Here is an 18,497-nt window from a genome sequence, read left to right as displayed (position 1 = left end):
TGCCAGTGTCAGTCGGTTTAGAGATGGTTGGACTGTATGCAGGAAAAAGGGCTGATATGACCAGTGTAACCTGTCTGTCTTGATGTTATGAGAAACAATTAATTAGACCGAGTGAGTAACATAATTGTTATATTGGAATTAATTTGTTCGAATCGAAAATAATGTGGAAATGAAGATGAAAATGTGCCGACAAAAGGGGATAACAGAACTGACCTCTTACAGTACTTTGTTTGCATTCAACTCAACAGAATGTTTATGAAGCATCATAAAACTCTCGGCTAGTTTTTATTTGAAATGAATAAATAAACGTGCAGCATTTAGCGAAAGCATCATACGAAATGTTTGTTTGTTTTTTTTTTTAATTTCAATTAAATAAGCGGAGCAACAAAAGGATTCTATGGTAGATGGTAATTAAGTTAAAATGCAAAAGGATCTAGGAAACTAGAATCGCATGAACTTTACCTTTTCAATAAGATATCGCAGTTAAGTGCAGCAAAAACCACTTATGTCTTAATCAGATTTAAATTTTTCTCACAGTCCGTTCACTTTTGAGATGTGCTTCAGCTGGTCCACATGAATCTCATGCTTTGATTGTTTACTATGTAGAATGTTTGTCTGTTGACTCGTTGGAGAAAATGTAGCAAAGCACTGGAAATATGAAACTATTTACCACTGCAATTAATCCGAATATATTAAACTAGAACTTGGTTCGGGGACCAGATATATCAAAGGTACAAAGATAGAGCCCTTGGAATTCGTAATTTCATCGGTTGTGAAATTATTCTACAAAGTTTTGGTAAATTGACTTCTAATGAAAATAATTTAATTTGCTTTTCTTGGTGGAACAATGACAATCATTCTGTTTGTACCAAATAAGTAGTAACAACATCGTAACAAATTAAAGCAGTAGATTCATCCTTTAGCGGATCGTATGGAGTAGTGGATTGTATGGAGTAGTGGATTGTATGGAGTAGTGGATTGTATGGAGTAGTGGATTGTATGGAGTAGTGGATTGTATGGAGTAGTGGATTGTATGGAGTAGTGGATTGTATGGAGTAGTGGATTGTATGGAGTAGTGGATTGTATGGAGTAGTAGATTGTATGGAGTAGTGAATTGTATGGAGTAGTGGATTGTATGGAGTAGTGGATTGTATGGAGTAGTGGATTGTATGGAGTAGTGGATTGTATGGAGTAGTGGATTGTATGGAGTAGTGGATTGTATGGAGTAGTGGATTGTATGGAGTAGTGGATTGTATGGAGTAGTGGATTGTATGAAGTGTTTTAAAAGAAGGAAGCAACTCAATAGCAAAATATTAACTTACGTCAATACCTAGGTTTTGTATGAGGAGATAACTATAAGGGCGGTTGAACTGTGCTATAATTCTCATACGAAATTTAAGCATCATTTCGGTTCATTTGAAATTTTGTATTGAAATGCAGTGAAAGATTTACCGACATTTTTTGCGATAGAGCTCCAGTAAAGTCCTGGTCAATGTCGCTTGTTTACATCGAGCCGTGTCTATTGTTATCGCGTCAGTTCCGTCCCCTCAAAACACTCTGAAATACATTGAACTGAACATATCTGAATACTTAAATTGAACAAATAATATTTCGGAAGCGGTTAGTTAATCCATTTGTTATCGACGGAAAAATGAACGATGATCTCCGGTTAACGTGGCACTATTTAGTGTAACGTATGTAAAACAAAAATAAAAGATTTTGTAGTAAACACAGCACAGTACTTCGAACAAAAAAAATGTATGTACTAGATTCAATGGTTATATAGCGACTATGACTGTTTAAGTTCAGGAAAAATACTAGATCCGTCGGGGTCTTCGACAACTTTTAATACAACAAGGTTCTTCTTCGCAACATTTTTGTATACAATAACTGTCAGTTCAGGAAATGTGCTATACCACCTTGGAGGACTTTGACAGATGTTGTATACAAAAATGTTCCGAAGAAGAACGCAACATACATCTCTATATGCACCAACTGTCAAAGTCCACCGGGTGATCTACTAAATTTCGTGGACTAGGCTGTTCAAGTTCAGAAAATGTACTAGATCACTCGGGTGGACTTTGAAAGTTGTTGTATATAGAAATGTAAGTTGCGTTCTTCTTCGGAACATTTTTGTATACAACATTTGTCAAAGTCCCCCAAGGTGGTACAGCACATTTTCTGAAATTAAACAGTGTATGTCTGCCGTTCCTAAGAGGTTAAGAAACCATTAAGAAAATTCATAAATTTAAGTTCTCTTGCAATGTTCGTTAGAAATTAATGTGAAAGGTTAAGAGGAGCATCTCGAATTAAAAAAATAAAACCTCTGCTAGCAAAAACGATATAGGGCATTTGTTTAACGGGATTTTGTTTGCTATTGTAGTTACTGCCGACCGAAAGGAAAATTAGTCTTTAAAGTATCAATTAACCGACTTTTAAATTGAACATCAGACATTCCTTCTTCTGTTCCTATTCTTCATTCAACTATTTCGGAATATATTGTATAAACATGTTGAACTGAAATCGATAGATATCGTAATAATTGTTAATAAGCCAGTATGGTTCTTGCCACAGTTGAACGAAAGCTAAATGCATGCAGCAGAATAGAAAAAAAAATAATCACAGAATTGTACAACTTGAACATAATCACATGATTATAAACAATTTTCCAATACACAGCATTTGACTATGCAAACATACATGCACTTATATCACTCAAGTCGATAATTCTATATTGTCGGACGGAAAAACATGTTGTCTATATAGTTTGGTGAGATGAAATTTTGCTTCGAATGTAGCCGACGGCTATATTATAGATTATATCGTGAATCCGATATTCTCATCGCATATAACACCTTCTTTACATGCATATAATACAAAAAAAAATATTGAAGAGAATCTATGTAAAATACAAACAGAATTTCGTTTAGAGGTATATTTCACTTAAGTATTATGCAAGCTAATGTCGAAAAATTTACTGTGTTATCCGAGGTATGATTTTCTTCTGCTTCTCTCAAATATCACATTCGTAATAAATTAATTTCGTAATGACAACATTTCTTCATTCAATACGATTCCGATGTATCAAAATAGCCTACAGGCGCTGAAAACCAAAATATCGAATATCTTTGCTCGTTCTTCGATTTGACTTGCATCAATGTCAATTCTATTATTTTCGTCTGATATTATCTACCTGTATAGAACATTACCTTAGTTACTATGTAGTTCAGAAACATTGGTCCCGTTCGTTTAACGTATAGTTAGAAGGAGAAATTTGATGCGATAAAAAAGAAACTGTTGGAGAATTCTGATGCAATCAATATCTTATTTGTTCACGGTAACATTCCCCTTACAGAGGAGAATAAGAATGAGAAAACGGAGGTAAACTTGGAATTAATAAAAAAGAAAGGGATTTTTATCCTGTAAGATTCTTATTAGAAAATAGTTGAGTGCTTCAAGGAAAATTTACAAATGAAATTAGGAAAGAAAAGAAACATAAATTCTTCGAAACGTTTGCATTCTGTTTTCGACAACGACGACAAAAATAAGCGATGACCTCTGAAGACAGTCCTTTTATGTAGCACAAAGTTTGTTAAAATTATTGAAATAATAGATTTGTCATCAAACACAATATGATAACAACTTTAAACAAAAGAAGCAATAGATTTAATTAGTAAAATAAGTAACTTCGTCATGGTTAAATGTTACTCATGTGTAAATGCTAACTTAAATAGCAACGCAGCAACAATGACCTCATCTAAATACTGTTTTTCTGGATTAACAGCCTAATAGTTCACATATGTGAAGATATATCAAATGCGGTCGAATGACTCCAGAGATATGATCGAAACATCAAGGTATAATTGAGGAGGTCACACTGATGAAGATACGCGGATGACACACCACACTTGATTATAATATATGGTGAATTTTCAAACAATAAATTCAACTATCGTGATGGATAATTATGGTTACCGTGATGATGTCATGATTTTGTATGTGTAAAATCGTCAAATGTGGTTTGTTCTACGATGGAAATGGTAACTCGAAAATCGATTTTAATTTTTTTTTTAAAGTTAATGAAAACCGGATGAAAATGTGACAATTGCGGATTTACTGGATTTACTTGCGGATTTGAATGATATGGTTTAAAATGTTATCTTTTAGTATGGCATATGGACAGTAGGTTCCAGAGAAATATGGGCACGCATGTATGGACTCACTGAAATTTTTTAGAAACTTTGGTAACTACTTCCCCAATTTTAAGGACTTGTACAAACTAAGTCCACAGGTTCATGCGAGGCTAACGTCACAACTTCTGCTTCATTTCTAACTAGCTTATTTTGAAACTAGCTAGTTAGATGATACCCCTAATTTTTATATTTTAATTGTTAAATACAGAAAGAGGACCACTCGGAGTAGCGAATTATAAGAAAACTGAAATTTGTTTTTTTTTCGGCAGAGATTTCGAAGAATTTTGATTGATAGTCCCAAATATGTTCTACTTATATCGTGTACCTCTATTCTACTTACATCGTGTGACTTTCTTTTTTCTTGTAAATCGGTAATCCGACATGTCACCTTTCTGCATTTATTTATTTATTTGTGCAATACTTTCATGAACGCCCTCCCTCTATTTATCTAAGAAAAACAACAAAAAACAACGGAATCGGTTCACCTATTTCATACAAAGAACGATGATTTCTCATTGCTATGGTCAAATAACAAATCAAGAGCATAAAATTATTACCCCGCACTCAATCGAATAAATAGAAACAAATAAATTTCGCTATGATTTTCACACAAATTCTATACCATTTCGACCGTAAGTATCTGTTCAGAATCGTTGCACTCAGATTCAGTAAACATAAATCACACACATTAAATGAAATAAACTGATGATCATTCCCATTTTCAAAAGTACCTCTAATTACCCAACAATGTGTGGTTAAATCGATTTGTAAACACTAAACATTAATTTCCCATATAAATGCATAAAATGTTTTAAAACGACCGAGAGAAGAGAAGAAAAACAACGAATATTTTATACACATACACTATATTCCTTACGGTATGCCCTCATCGTATCGCAACTTTTAAAGATGCATCTCAATTTGCTGTCTGCATTTTATACGATTACATGACTGGCGCTGTATAAATAACTTCTCGACCTCCGTTCATGTTATTAACATAGGGACTTACACGGCCAATTGGAAAATGAATTATGATCAATTGAAATCACTGGTCATGGTAATAAAAACGATTTTATGTCATGTTTTTATTCGATTTATAATGAACTCTTTTGAATGAGTAGAGAGGAGCCTCGGAAGAAATATGAGTGCTGTGAGTTTTTGTTCCGCAGCGATCTATCGATTTGTCGATATGGTCGCGATTAAATGAAACAGCTAATTGAAGCCTCATTCGTTGATTGGGTTGAATACGATGTTGTTCATTCGTACTAATTAATGAAACGGATGTTTACTTTTTTCCTGCAAAACAAATGTTTTCCATTCGCCTTTGTGTGAAGTCAAACAAAATAATTCTAGTGCGCTAAAAAAGACTCCCTTTTTTTGTCGAAATTAGACACATTAGCTTTCCACTTATGCACCTGTTTAAAGTGCGCATTATAAAATGCATATTGTCAAGAGCACCGGCTTTTCACTTTATTCTCAGTTCGTTTTTCCTTTTCCCATGCATATACACATCTATAGACACCACTAAAAGTGTTCAGTTCAGCGTTTTTTTTTCTATGCTTTCTATTTAACCGTAACTTAGAAAAGAGGGAAAATCCAGAATTTTTTCTATAACATACAGCAGCAGATATACTTCGACATCGTGTACTATACACCACCACTTGTTGATGCTCTCTTGTGCAGCAATATAGCAGCATAAATGCGGCCAATTTTATCTTTTATTCTTTTTTATTTTTGAATTTTCTCTCACAATCTTGGAATATAAAAAAAAAATTGTGTGTGAAAGTGGAAAATGGTAAATTGAATTGATTTTTTTTTATTTGAGTTAGGGATGTTTTATTTGACTGTGATTGGTGATTTTTATGTCAGGAAGTTTAACAGGCGCTTTGATCTTTGACATTGTATTACGTTAAAGGGTTAACCGATTTAAATAGAGCTTTTCTTCGGTACAAGACAAATATTTGTGATATGCATTTGCTTGAGTTTCTTTATTTTTTTTTCACTCGTTGACTCGTTTATCGTTCGTTCGTTCGTTGGAGTATTTTTTGTATTCCTTTCGTTCGGGTTTTATTTTTTCTGCATTCTTTTATTGGCTATGATGTTTCGTGTATGTGGAGACATGAAAAAGAAAATTGTTTGATGCAACGGAAAGTAAAAAAACGAACCTTAATGACTCATGTGCTTTTATTAAAATTTCAATTTATTTACAGCAAAGAGTGAAATGAATATGCCATTATGTGCATGTAAACTCTGCATATAAAGGAATATAGACCATAAACAACGAAAGATAAATTGGATTTGTGAAAAGTCGTGACATATGGTAATTGATTTTGTGGTACTCTTTGTATTTGCCCTTTGCCATACGAACGAAATTGCTCATTTATGTTTGCCTGCATTTTTTGTTTTGTTTTGTTTAAATAATATGCACAGAGCAAATTAAGCTCAGTGTGTAAGAATAGATATCAACTTTTGGTGTTACTTGTGTCATCATCTGGTGTATGCAATTTGTTTAAATGTCTGTGGAAATTATACGCCTTACGGACAGAAAGATTTCTTTTTATACATATTCAGCTGCTTTGTTTTCAGGTAGAGCAACACGAATGGTGTTGACTGTTGTCTGTTTGAAGGAAGAATCGCATACAAGACATTACTTTCGCATTTTTAAATGAAAAGATTGTTCAGTGACTTGAGAAGTAAATTGTTTTTTGACTGAAACAAATATGGGAAAAGTGTTTAAGATTAAACCACTAAAACGAGACAAAATTGTTAGCGTCACTAGTGTAATATTCGAGTTTTTGGGAAGATTTTAACTTGAACAGTGGCAAAAGATTCCATTTGAATTGCAAATAAGTTTATGAGGCCATTCATAAATGACGTTTTATCTTAATTCGAGGGGGTGTATATCATCTATTCAGGGGAAAGAGTGCTCTTAAATATCTAATTTTTAGCATTCGTACGAAATTACCCTTTTTTATCGGCTCTTTGTATTTTTTAACAACCCATTTTTCTCGAAATTTCTTTACGGCATCTTTCGGTTGATCAACAAAAAAAGATTTCTTACACGTGACATCTGTTATCGACAGTAACGACAAACTTGAGCGATGAGCTCTACATGTTGAGTTTTTATTTTAAAAAAATATTTGTTAAAACAAATGAAGTAGAAGATTCTATACAGAACGACTTTAAATCAAAAGAAGTAAAGGATTCAATAATTATTCAGGTCGGTGAAAGGCTGCTGGTTAAGAGTGGTTTTTTTGCAAACGCATGCTAAAATGCATTTTTAGCTAACGAGAAATTGCCAGATCGAGCCGGAGACGAGGTATGGAATCGAAATCTTTAAAAAAAGGCTTTTATCATGCGTTAGGAACAATTTTTGTCCTAAACGATTTTGAACACTAGTTAGGAAACTCATCACAATTTCTCGATAATAAATAACACTTTCTTGAGTTGGTTGTGAGGTTCATTGAGTATCGGTTGTTATAAATCATGCTGGGTTGTCGGCTGAGGTCAGTTACGTCATTGGCGACGAAAATAAGCGATGAGCTCTGTTTGCGTTATAGAAAATTGGAGAAAAGATTTCGTTGCAAGAATTCAGATTGGACGAAAGGTTGCAAAAGTTTCAATTCGATTTACTGAGAAAGTTGTAAGTTAAGTGCATTTTAATTCGAAATTAAACATGGAGAAAGAAGTGAAATCGTCAAGCGTTTCACATGTAATTCTACTTTTTTGTTGTTGTTTTTCGATTTTTCTAACTGTGATTTTTAACGGTTCCAATACAGATTTGAAAGAGTCGGCAACTTTGAAATTAATGACGCATTTTGTTTCAGCTGTTTTTCAGCTGATCCGATCCACTCATCCAAACAAAATGTATTTAAATGTCTTTAACAGTATTATAAGTGTTGTGACCTTCATATACTAAATAACATAATATAAGCAGTGACCACGATTTTCACAACTAAGACAGGATGAAAATTGGCGGAAAACATGAGCGACAAAGTTGGTCTCATACATGAAAAATTGTATTGAAACAAACGAAGTAAAAGATTTTTTTGTATCAATTTGCGAAAAATACTTATTTCGCCATATGTGAAAGACTAACACTGAAGTTCAGTGACTAAACCATAAGTAATAAACCACGGTTCCCCTGAAAAAGAAAGAAGTTTTATGGAGAGGTACCCAAAAATTGATTACGGATTTGAATAGAGGACTACTAGAGGAGCTCAAAACCGTGCTAAGTGAAGTCGCCCACGTTGCTTCCCTGAACAATCAGTAAACTGATAAGTATTTCTTAGTGGGACCTTCCAACTATCCCACAAAATCAAAATCACCATGATAGACTCGGCAAAAATACCGATTTCGACCAACCGAACGTTGGAAGATCGTCCTACAACGAGTTTTGCGAACCAATCGAATTCTAAGTCAACACAACAGCTTTTCTTTGGAAGAAGAAAAAACAGTGAATCATGTGGTTGACTAGACTAACATAAAAAATATGGAATAAGAGAAAGACCTAACTGAACAAAATTCCCAATAGACCGATAAAAGTGGCTTATGCTATGCAGTTATTTTGTTTGAGAAATTGTAGACCGTACACACGTTTCAATTCATTGTAATATTATAGCTCAAAAATAAACAATATTTTTACCCCGAAGCTTCGACTGAAATACCTTTACGATTACACAATCCATATCGGTTAACATGCATATTAAAAGGAAAAAAAAAAGACTTCGAAACAATATATATTTATACGAAAAGTGCATATTAGACATTTTCTCACCTAATTTACCTAAAATGGCTGTAATTATGACAAACACGAAGAATCGTTTATAAAGTGCAGCCGTTGCAACACACTCGTTAAACAAAAACAATTTCAATTTTTAACTGAATGCATTTAATAAAATGCTAACAGAAAAATAACGAAAGAAAATAATGAAAATAAAAATAAAAAATCAACATAATCACATACCTCTATGTATGAATGCTAGAATGTAATATGATTTTCCCTCTGCATTTATCCAATTTCAGCAAATATTCAAAACAAAACTCGGTAGTTCATTCAAATGTTACGAATTTGCATTTGACGAGAAGTGTTGAAAAAATTTGTTTAATTTAATTTTAAACACACCGTTTAATATTGAAATATTATTTTGTGTTTTTTTGATGTTGATATTTATTACATGTCGGGGTATGATTACGTTTAATAAAAAAGGAGCTACTACTTCTACTGTCTAAATAACGTGTCGCCACCGAACACTGTAGTGTATCATTAAACGAGTCAACAATTATATTTTTTTCTGCATGTAATATTCGTATATATATCTTATTTGTGGCTGCAGCACTTAGCACATATTTAACACTTAACCGATGAAAAAAAACATAAAGTTTTTACCCCTTGGCTATTTGCACTTTATTTATTACCGTTTTATTTGGCATTTAACGTATACACACCACGGTTTTTTGTATTTTCTGTTATTTTTCTTTCTTTCTCCGTTGGTTTTTTTCACACTTTTAGAGACAGCTTCAAAATGTTCACATTTTTACTTTTCGCTGTTATCGTTAAACACGAACCGTAATTGGCTGAAAATATATAATAAATAAATAAAAACGTATGCACATTGCACGCACTATTCAAAACGGTCATGGCTGCTCAATGTTAACAACAATTAGCACATAATCGACGATAATCATTTTGTTTAAAAAAAAATGAATAAAAAAAAGTAGCAAAGAAAAATGAATGCTTTAATCACAATAATTGAAAAATTTGCATTGCAATTTTCTCACATTAAAATTTATATTGTGATTAGGCTTACCGATGGAGTGAGTTTTTGATCGTGCTCATGTGTATTAATTGTTAATTTATTATATTGTTGTACATTGGGCCGTCCCGTATGTTTTATTGATGATTTAGCGGAGAAGTTTTTTTTATTATTTATTTTTGATTTTAAATTAATGTTTTTAATTATTATGATAGAACTGTGTCATTAACATTGATTTTATATACTTTGAATTGTTACTATTTTGCCACACTTGAATATCGTTTTTTTTATTGTTATTAATTTCTGTTTGCTTTCAACAATTCTTTCACTGTTATTGTTCATTACGTGCTACGTAAATATTTGTTAATTTGTTGATCAACCTGTAATTAAGAAGAAAAAAAAATTGATTATAAATGATTGTTATGAATAACATTGGGTTGTTGTTCGTATATTATATAAGAAGATTGTTGCACGGGAAAAACGACAGAGTTGTTTAACATACAATGACGTCAGACAGTACTTCATCAGTTTTCGCCATTCAAAATTGTAACTTTTAGGATTTGTTTTCAAATTGAAACTATTTAACAGTCTAAAATTTCCGGAGTGCTTATACTAGACCTTTCCTGTACCCTTCGTACAGTACGATCCCTCCTGAAGCTAGGAATATATATCTACAATTTGAAGGTGACGATTTATCGCGAGTGATCCGTAAGAAATAGTTTGTAATAGTTTGATTTTTCACATTCATCTGTTAACGAAAACGACGTTTAAATAACGTTGAAATCTGACTTTTGCATTTTATAGCTAAATTTACGTTGAAACTAATGAAGTACTAGACACTCCATCAAACAAGAAAGTTAAGAAACAGAAGTAATAGATTCCTGTGGTAAAATGGTTAAATGACCTACCAGTTTACTGAAATTAAAATTTTCTTAAAAAGTTCATAAAAATGACTGGGCGTAGAGAATACTTCAAGGTTTAAGAAAATATTTGAACAAGCTTTTCTCTTATAATAAGAAAGTTCTCAAAAAATCAGCTGTAAAATCAGCTGTCACACAAATTTAGGTGTATCCGGCAATCGCTTGCTAAACTATTTTAAAACCTTTTAAAAATTTCATTTTTTCACAGTTTGCGTTATGTTTCATTCAAACAACTTTTTAGAATCAACATTGCGGAGCAAACACCTCAGTTAAAGGGCTGACAACTTACACATTACAATGATTGGTAATCCTTGGCTTATAAAGCTGCTCGATCAGATGTTTACTAATATCCTACATTGTTTCTTGATCATTTTAACAAAACTTAACCAGACACTATACTAACACAATCACAACACGATCACAAGTTTTAACCGCAAAACCAAATACCACAATTATAAAACTCCTTCGCGCGGTTGTGAATACAGAAATATTTAAAATCAAAATACAAATCTTAGCGAGAGATGTGTGCGCAACAAACGTTCATAACTAAATGATGATTGCTTTTTTGTAAGGTATATCAAAGCGAGGCATAACATAAAATATAATAATGTACAGCGCGATACTCGATACTCGCGATCCATACAAAGCAACCGTGCAACAACAGATCGGTTCGGGTGAAAGAAACTACATAAAAATGTTCTTTATACAACCGATCTAACATATACACAATAAAATATATACAACGACGATATTGTACTACATGAGTTGTGTATCGCCCGTTTTCATGTTACAAAAAGTAACTCAATTCATGTGATCGTTGTTTGACCACGCGATCACGAATCGATCGCTTTTTAATATATTGACTAAACATTGAAAATGGGAGAAAAATTGCCATAGAGATTCAAAGATCTATTCGGACAAAACCATAAAGAAAACAGCACAACAAAAAAAAATGAAATGAAATAAAAGACGAAGAAAAAAAAACCTCTCACTTAATGGTAACATGTATTATATCCTTTCATGTGGATGCTACAGTCAGGCCACAAATGAAATAAATAAACGAATGGATACATTATTGTTATTAACCATTATTACAGATATGCGCTCATGAAATCTTTTTATGCTTAAAAGATGAAAATTATAATAGAAGAAAAGATCGGTTAGATAGATAAAACGGCGGTGATTTTTTAAACTTCTAAGCTCGAATTCGAAATTAAAGCAATGTACACAATGGAAAAGTGATCGCTGGTGTTTCGGTCCAACAAAATATTTCAAAAAAAAATTAATTAGGGCTTTTTCTGCTGCGGAAACTGAAGTGAGAGTGGGCATTTATGAAAAATTTGTCGTTGCTTTTGTATCGAGAATACCTTAATTCTTTAATACCTCGAGCCTTAATTTTTAGAAATTGTGACCACTTTCTTGAATATGTATTTTTATAAGATCAATCAATCAATCCAATAACATTGCAACAATACTTAAGACGAAAAGTGTTAGCGCTAGGATAGTCGTTACGAAGGTATGCAGGCATCCGTTTACATCTTACAGAAACTAAATTGGTGCCTCATGATACTCACTCAATCAAGTGTTCAAGTTCGAATTTTCGAACCGTTAAAATCATATTGCGTGCAAAAGAAACTTTTCATTTTCTATTTCGTGGTATTTAATGGCTGACAATTCACAACTTCGAAGACCAAAGGCCTAGATTGTGGATTTAACGTTGTCGGCGAGTCTTGAGCGGAATACGGAGGGAGAAATTAAAAAAGTCACATTTCCAACGATGACAATCGAATTGATATTATTCTACGTTCACGGTAATGAAATTGGAATGAATAAAGAGAATATGTCTGTAATTGTGACTTCTTATTTTTCTTCGGCAGTATCTTAGACTTATATTTTGTAAAACCCCATATAATGACTTTATTAAGAAGCTTTTGAACCTTAACAGACCAGACATCAAGAGAGTAGTTGAAGTAGTTACAGACCACTGTGGCTTGAAGAAACATCTCTATGATATTGGTGTAAAGAGTAATCCAAAGTGTCAGTGCGGTCATAGTGATGAAACATAATTAGTGACTGCATCAGGTACAGGAGAAGCAGACTTAACCTGCTAGGAAAACCTGAGGATGAGGATCTGAAGGACCTCGATTTAGACAGTCTCACGATTTTCCTGAAAAGGACCAATAGATTAGCCTAAGACTCACGTTGCAAGCGTCCGCCGATCAAGGAATGTCCCAATTTAAACTGTACTCATGACTATTGTGTATCCACATTTGTAAAGGAAACATTTTTAAGTTTTTTTTTTTTTAATAAACAAAGGAACGGAGGGATTTGGAATAAAGGATTAATATCCAGGTTCCTGTCAATTTATTTTTACTCCCTTCGACATCGATACCCTTCATATCTATCTTAGACATAACTAAACTCAAGCTTTTACGTGTTTATCGTTCCACAGTTTTATTGGTTCCACGTTCTTCATCTAATCATTTGCTATGCTTTCATCAAGAGAAAGGTAAAGGTAGTAGCTGCCCACGAAAAGTAAAGAGTTATTTTGAGCTGAGTTTAGTGATTTATGTTTTAATTTTGCAGTGATCATTTCAACGTCAGGTCTGATTGCAATTATGCATACAATCAGATCATTTAATGAAGTTGCATTTGACATTTGAGGGTATTGACCAAATGACACTTCTTGCTACATACTTCCACCGACTAAGGAGTAACATAACAAAAGCGCAAAAATCGTAAACTTACAAGAAATTCAAAAAAAAACTTCAGAATTCAATTTCCTGAACGTTCTTGAGAAAGCGATTAGGAGGTTTTGATATCAAAATATTTAATTTTTTTATTGTTCCAAATACAAATATAAACCGATCTGTAAGTGGTTATAGCCAATGTTTGTAGTTAAGCGTTAAGAAAAACATAAAATAACTATTGAGTGAGTTAAAAGACTTATTAAATGGAAATATTATAGTTTTGCTAGGACGACACACCACATCTGTTATCGACAACGATGACAACAGTAAGCAAAAGCAATTACCTATACACAACGCTTTTTTATACAGAAAAAGACGTGGCCAAACCAATGAAGTAGTAGAATCTAGATGAAACACTGTAAAAATGGTTTAAACAATGGAAGTAGTAGATTTATGGTCTACACCGCAATATACTACTAGTACTTGCCGTTTATGAAAGCTTAAGTTTTCGTTTTTTAAACCAGAACTCCTAAATTGGGCTCTTATTAACCACTAACCACAAGAAATAGCCCTCACAAATCATTTCGTTGGTCTCTCCAACAATTTTTTTTCCATTCGATGATTTGCTTATGAAAGACAATTCAAAACAAATATATTTATTTGTTTGAAATCATATTGTGTGATGGTTTCTGACAAGGGAATTCCGTTCTAATTATAAATCTTTGACCATCGATCAAATATTTATTATTTCGATAAATATGTTTGGTGAAGTCCATTCAATCGCTCATATGAGTTTCAAAATAAAAATCTCTATACAAACAGATATATCGAGAGAAATCCGTAAGAGATATTATACATATTGTAAGAGACGGGACGGGGAATAAGAATAGTTTAATTTATTGAAGAAATATGAATAATGATTTTTTACAGATAAAATTGGTTATAATGCACGTGTCATGGATAGTTTTTTTTATTCTGTGTTGTTATTTAAAAAAAAGAGATCTTATAATGGGATGATTGGTGTGTGAAATGGAATTGATCGGATAAATGAGTTCAATCTGATCAAATTGGAGTTAATGTTTTATGAATTTATTTGGAAATCATGTTGTAAGTTTCCATGTAAAGGTTTAGTATTGTTTAGTAAGTTGTATGTAATAAATAACATCTCTTTAAATTGTATTGTTTACACATATGATCATTGTGCTTACAGAATAAGATGAAAGAAAGAAAAAAAACCATTCTCACGCCAATATTTTATTTTGATAGATCAGATAAAATGATCTACAAGTAATTGACATGTTCACAAATGTAAAAAAAAATCGATTTAGAGATAAATATATTTTAAGAAAAAAATTGTTAGCTAATGACAACGGTATATAATTGTTGGATTAGATGATTTTTAGTGACGCTTAAAAAGCAGTATCCGGCTGCAACGTAAAGTTTAAATTTTAGCAGAATTAAAAAGTTAAATAATATATAAGTTGGAAAAAACCGATGACTAGTGAATCATGATGGTTCAAATTTACCGGTGCTGAACATCAATTAATATCGGGGTTGTCGGATTCGCTCAAATAATTATTTGACCAAATCCGACAACCCCGAATTAGATCAGCTCATAAAGTATTGATGTAATAACAATTAATTCATCTAACAACGATGACAGTTGGCCACAAAATTTTCCTGCACACAAGGAATTTTGAAAACCGACACATTTTCTGTTTCTGTGTTTTACTTGAGTCTATGATTTCTCTATACATGAATAATTCATAAAAAATCACGAAACAGAAAATGTGTCGGTTTTCAAAATTCCGCGAGTGTCATTTTTTGTTTGTCACTAGCAACCTTTTACGGCCAAAAACAAGTTTAGTCTGACCCACTGTCTTAACCACCTAATCTGAGTAAATTTAGATGCTTAATAGATATCTCGCCTAAATGTAGGCTAGATATATGAATAGAAATTCATCATATTTAGGTTACCGTCATTCGAGTCATGGACCACTGCAAATTTAAACCTACATTTAAGCGGAAAAATATTTGATTTTTGATGATTTCTCTGAACCAAAATCTTTTTTTTTTTTTGAAAAAGTAAAACTATCGAAGCACACAAAAATGTGGTACATTTAAAGGTACAATTGGTTTTTGAGTGATAACTTAAGAGGAATCTACACATGCCTAATTGGTTTCTACATTATGGGTGCCTACGACCATCGTTTGGTGTTAAAATGTGAGTTAGTTTTCAGTAAAAAAATGTTTGTGGTGCTGTAACCTCAGTCTAAAAAAAGTCAATATTTCTCGAAAATTGACAAATATTTTGAGTTTTCTCGGAGTTTGGTAACATCACCACAAACATTTAAATTTTTCCTGAAAACTAACACATTTTAACACCAAACGATGGTCGTACTTTTTTCAAAAGAATGCGAGTCCAAAATTATCATTAAAATAATAAAAATTTTGCCCCGAAACCAGTACAGATTGTGTAAATTTATGTAATCTGCAAAGGTGGATAAGTTATCACCCACAAACCAATATTTCCTTTAAAAGTAACACGTTTTTGCGTGCTTTGATGGTTTTACTTTTTCAAACCAACGATTTTGGTTCAGGGAAATCATCAAAAAACGAATATTTTTCCGCCCAAATGTAGGCTACAACTTTGCAAAGGGTCATTTCTCTTAACCACCGAATACAAGTAAAGTTAGGTGGTTAATTGATATTTCGCCTAATTGTAGGCTAGATATATGCATACAAATTTGTCGTGTTTGTGTTACTACGTAATACAAATCATTCAGATGCTACAGATACTGCAAATTGTGAAGCTTTAGACAACATACGATATTATCGCAAAAAAAAAATCCATGTGGAACTGTCTGACACCGGATTTGAACCCGGATGATTGAACCCACAAGATCAGCAATCATTTCTTTCATAAAATCCTCCTAACGATGGTTATTTCTGATGCGTATGAAAAATTGGTAAGATGACTCTGTTGTTAATCCATTCAGAAGCTCGGGCTAATGTTTATTTTTGTGCTTTAGTAAAATTTATGCTGAGACTATTGAAGTATTACAATCGAAAACGCCCTCACTTGGAAGGGCTGACATTTAGGGTTTAGCAAAATGTCAGGATTCGGTACATTTCAAGTGAATGCGTTAAAGACTAAAGATTAAAGGCTTAATGGTAATATCGCAATGCAGTCACCGTTTACGAACGATATTTCGTTATCTTTTTTTGCCAACTTTCAATAACATTAGGACATTTATTTTATTTTACAAGCTGGTTTGGCTAATTTATACTACTAATTGAAGTTAATTGATACCGTACTGGGGTCTCAAAATATGAACTTTGAAAGAATGACAACATCCAAAGACATCATTCTCATCATCAACAGAAATTTTTCTTTATCATTTGTTTCCTTAACAAAGGTGCAGTCTTTTTCTTCTCCAGATGAATTCATGTACCAGCTGGTCCGAAGGCACTTTTTTTGGCAAGCAATCTAATAGCGACCACAATGACATGCCTTTTCACTGAGCTCCTTTATTATGCACACACCGTTTAGTTTATTTTTTGATTGTTTATTATATAAAAATTGTGTTTGTGGACCAGCTGGAGATTTAGCTGTAGCAGGACACTGAGCGTTTCAAATTATTTACTAATGTCTCATTGTTTTTGAACCACCGTCATTTGCAGACGAAAATCAATATTTTTCTATATCAGTTCACATACAATATTTATGTTTGATGAAAAGTTCAGTTTTCGTGAGTTGATACGAGGCGATGTCGAGGTACATAATAGCTTTAAAACGTGACCTTTCACTTTTATCACAAGTTATGTACAAAACTTTGCACATGAAGTTCATGTCATGAACTACAAATAAAATAAAAATGCTGACACGTAATTCGGCGTGCAGCTTTAGTGAATTACTACGTATATCAAAGTTTGTAATTTTGTACCCCGTTTAAGATAGTGCCAGTTTTTGTGTTGACAATATTTGTAGGCATGGGCGATAATTATAATGATTATCGATAATTATCGATTATCGATAATCGATAATTATCGACTTTTTTTTATCGAAAATTATCAAAAAAATATCGATAATCGATAATTATTGATATTTTGATAATTATCAAGATATCGATAATTCGATATTTCGGTCCGAAAATCCGATATTTATCGATATATTCCGATATATCGGTATATTATCATGAATTTTCGGATAAATATCAAATTATCGACATTTTGATAATTATCGAATTTCGATATTTTGATTTATTAAATTATCGATAACGATATGATTAATCGATTATCGATAATTTCTTTCGATTGATATTATCGATAATTTTGAACGCCTCCCATCCCTACAATATTTGTGCTTTTTGAAATTCGTTCAGTTTTTCGTTGTAACACAAACATTTGTGCCATCACGAATATTTAGGCCGACACATTTTTTTTTAGTTCGGTTCAGTTTCATCCAAGATCTCAACTCAATTACGTAATTTAAATATACAGGACCAAATTATAGACGGCAACTGAATTCGCCCTTCAATAAATTGTATTAGGTAGGTGTTTGTTTAGCTTGCCATAGAAAGATAAAAAATGAGTTCTGGATATAAAACCAACAAAAAAGTTGAGATAATAATTTCAGAAAAGTAGATAACTTCAGAGATTATCATGATTATTTATGGTTCTAGTTCAGATTTAGCTGCTTTAAGTGACTTTCCTGCAAGTGACATGAAAGTCGTCAAATTATTCACAAATCAACTTTCAAATTCAGAGAACACAGATTTTTCCGACCCCCCTGAAATAAGAAAGTTACAGCACTCGAAATTCATGCACAGGTCGAAAATTGTGTAAGAAAATGTTAGTTGACTTTCATGTGCAACTAGAACCATAAAGAATCATGAAAGTCGACTAACATTTTCTTACACAATTTTCAACCTGTGC

General features: G+C 32.6%; 1 protein-coding gene and 1 long non-coding RNA gene across 4 annotated transcripts in view; one reads left to right on the top strand and one right to left on the bottom strand.

The window, feature by feature from the left end:
- LOC119066421 (protein jim lovell) overlaps positions 1 to 18,497 on the bottom strand; it is a 131,069-nt gene that overhangs the window by 93,879 nt on the left and 18,693 nt on the right. Inside the window, exons 2-3 of one of the 3 annotated variants that reach the window (XM_037168894.1) lie at positions 10,004 to 10,329; positions 9,160 to 9,770 (exon numbers count right to left, since the gene is read on the bottom strand). The gene's annotated coding sequence lies outside the window, so the exon portion shown is untranslated. Of the gene's footprint in view, positions 1 to 9,159; positions 10,330 to 11,158; positions 11,293 to 18,497 lie in introns of those variants that run through there. The other 2 variants (XM_037168895.1, XM_037168893.1) reach the window with 2 other exon arrangements.
- LOC119066424 overlaps positions 1 to 18,497 on the top strand; it is a 99,507-nt gene that overhangs the window by 67,440 nt on the left and 13,570 nt on the right. The gene's annotated exons all lie outside the window — the stretch shown is intronic.

This window comes from Bradysia coprophila, chromosome IV, assembly GCF_014529535.1.
Source record: "Bradysia coprophila strain Holo2 chromosome IV, BU_Bcop_v1, whole genome shotgun sequence".
NCBI lineage: Eukaryota > Metazoa > Arthropoda > Insecta > Diptera > Sciaridae > Bradysia > Bradysia coprophila.
This window is presented reverse-complemented; position numbering and strand designations above follow the sequence as displayed.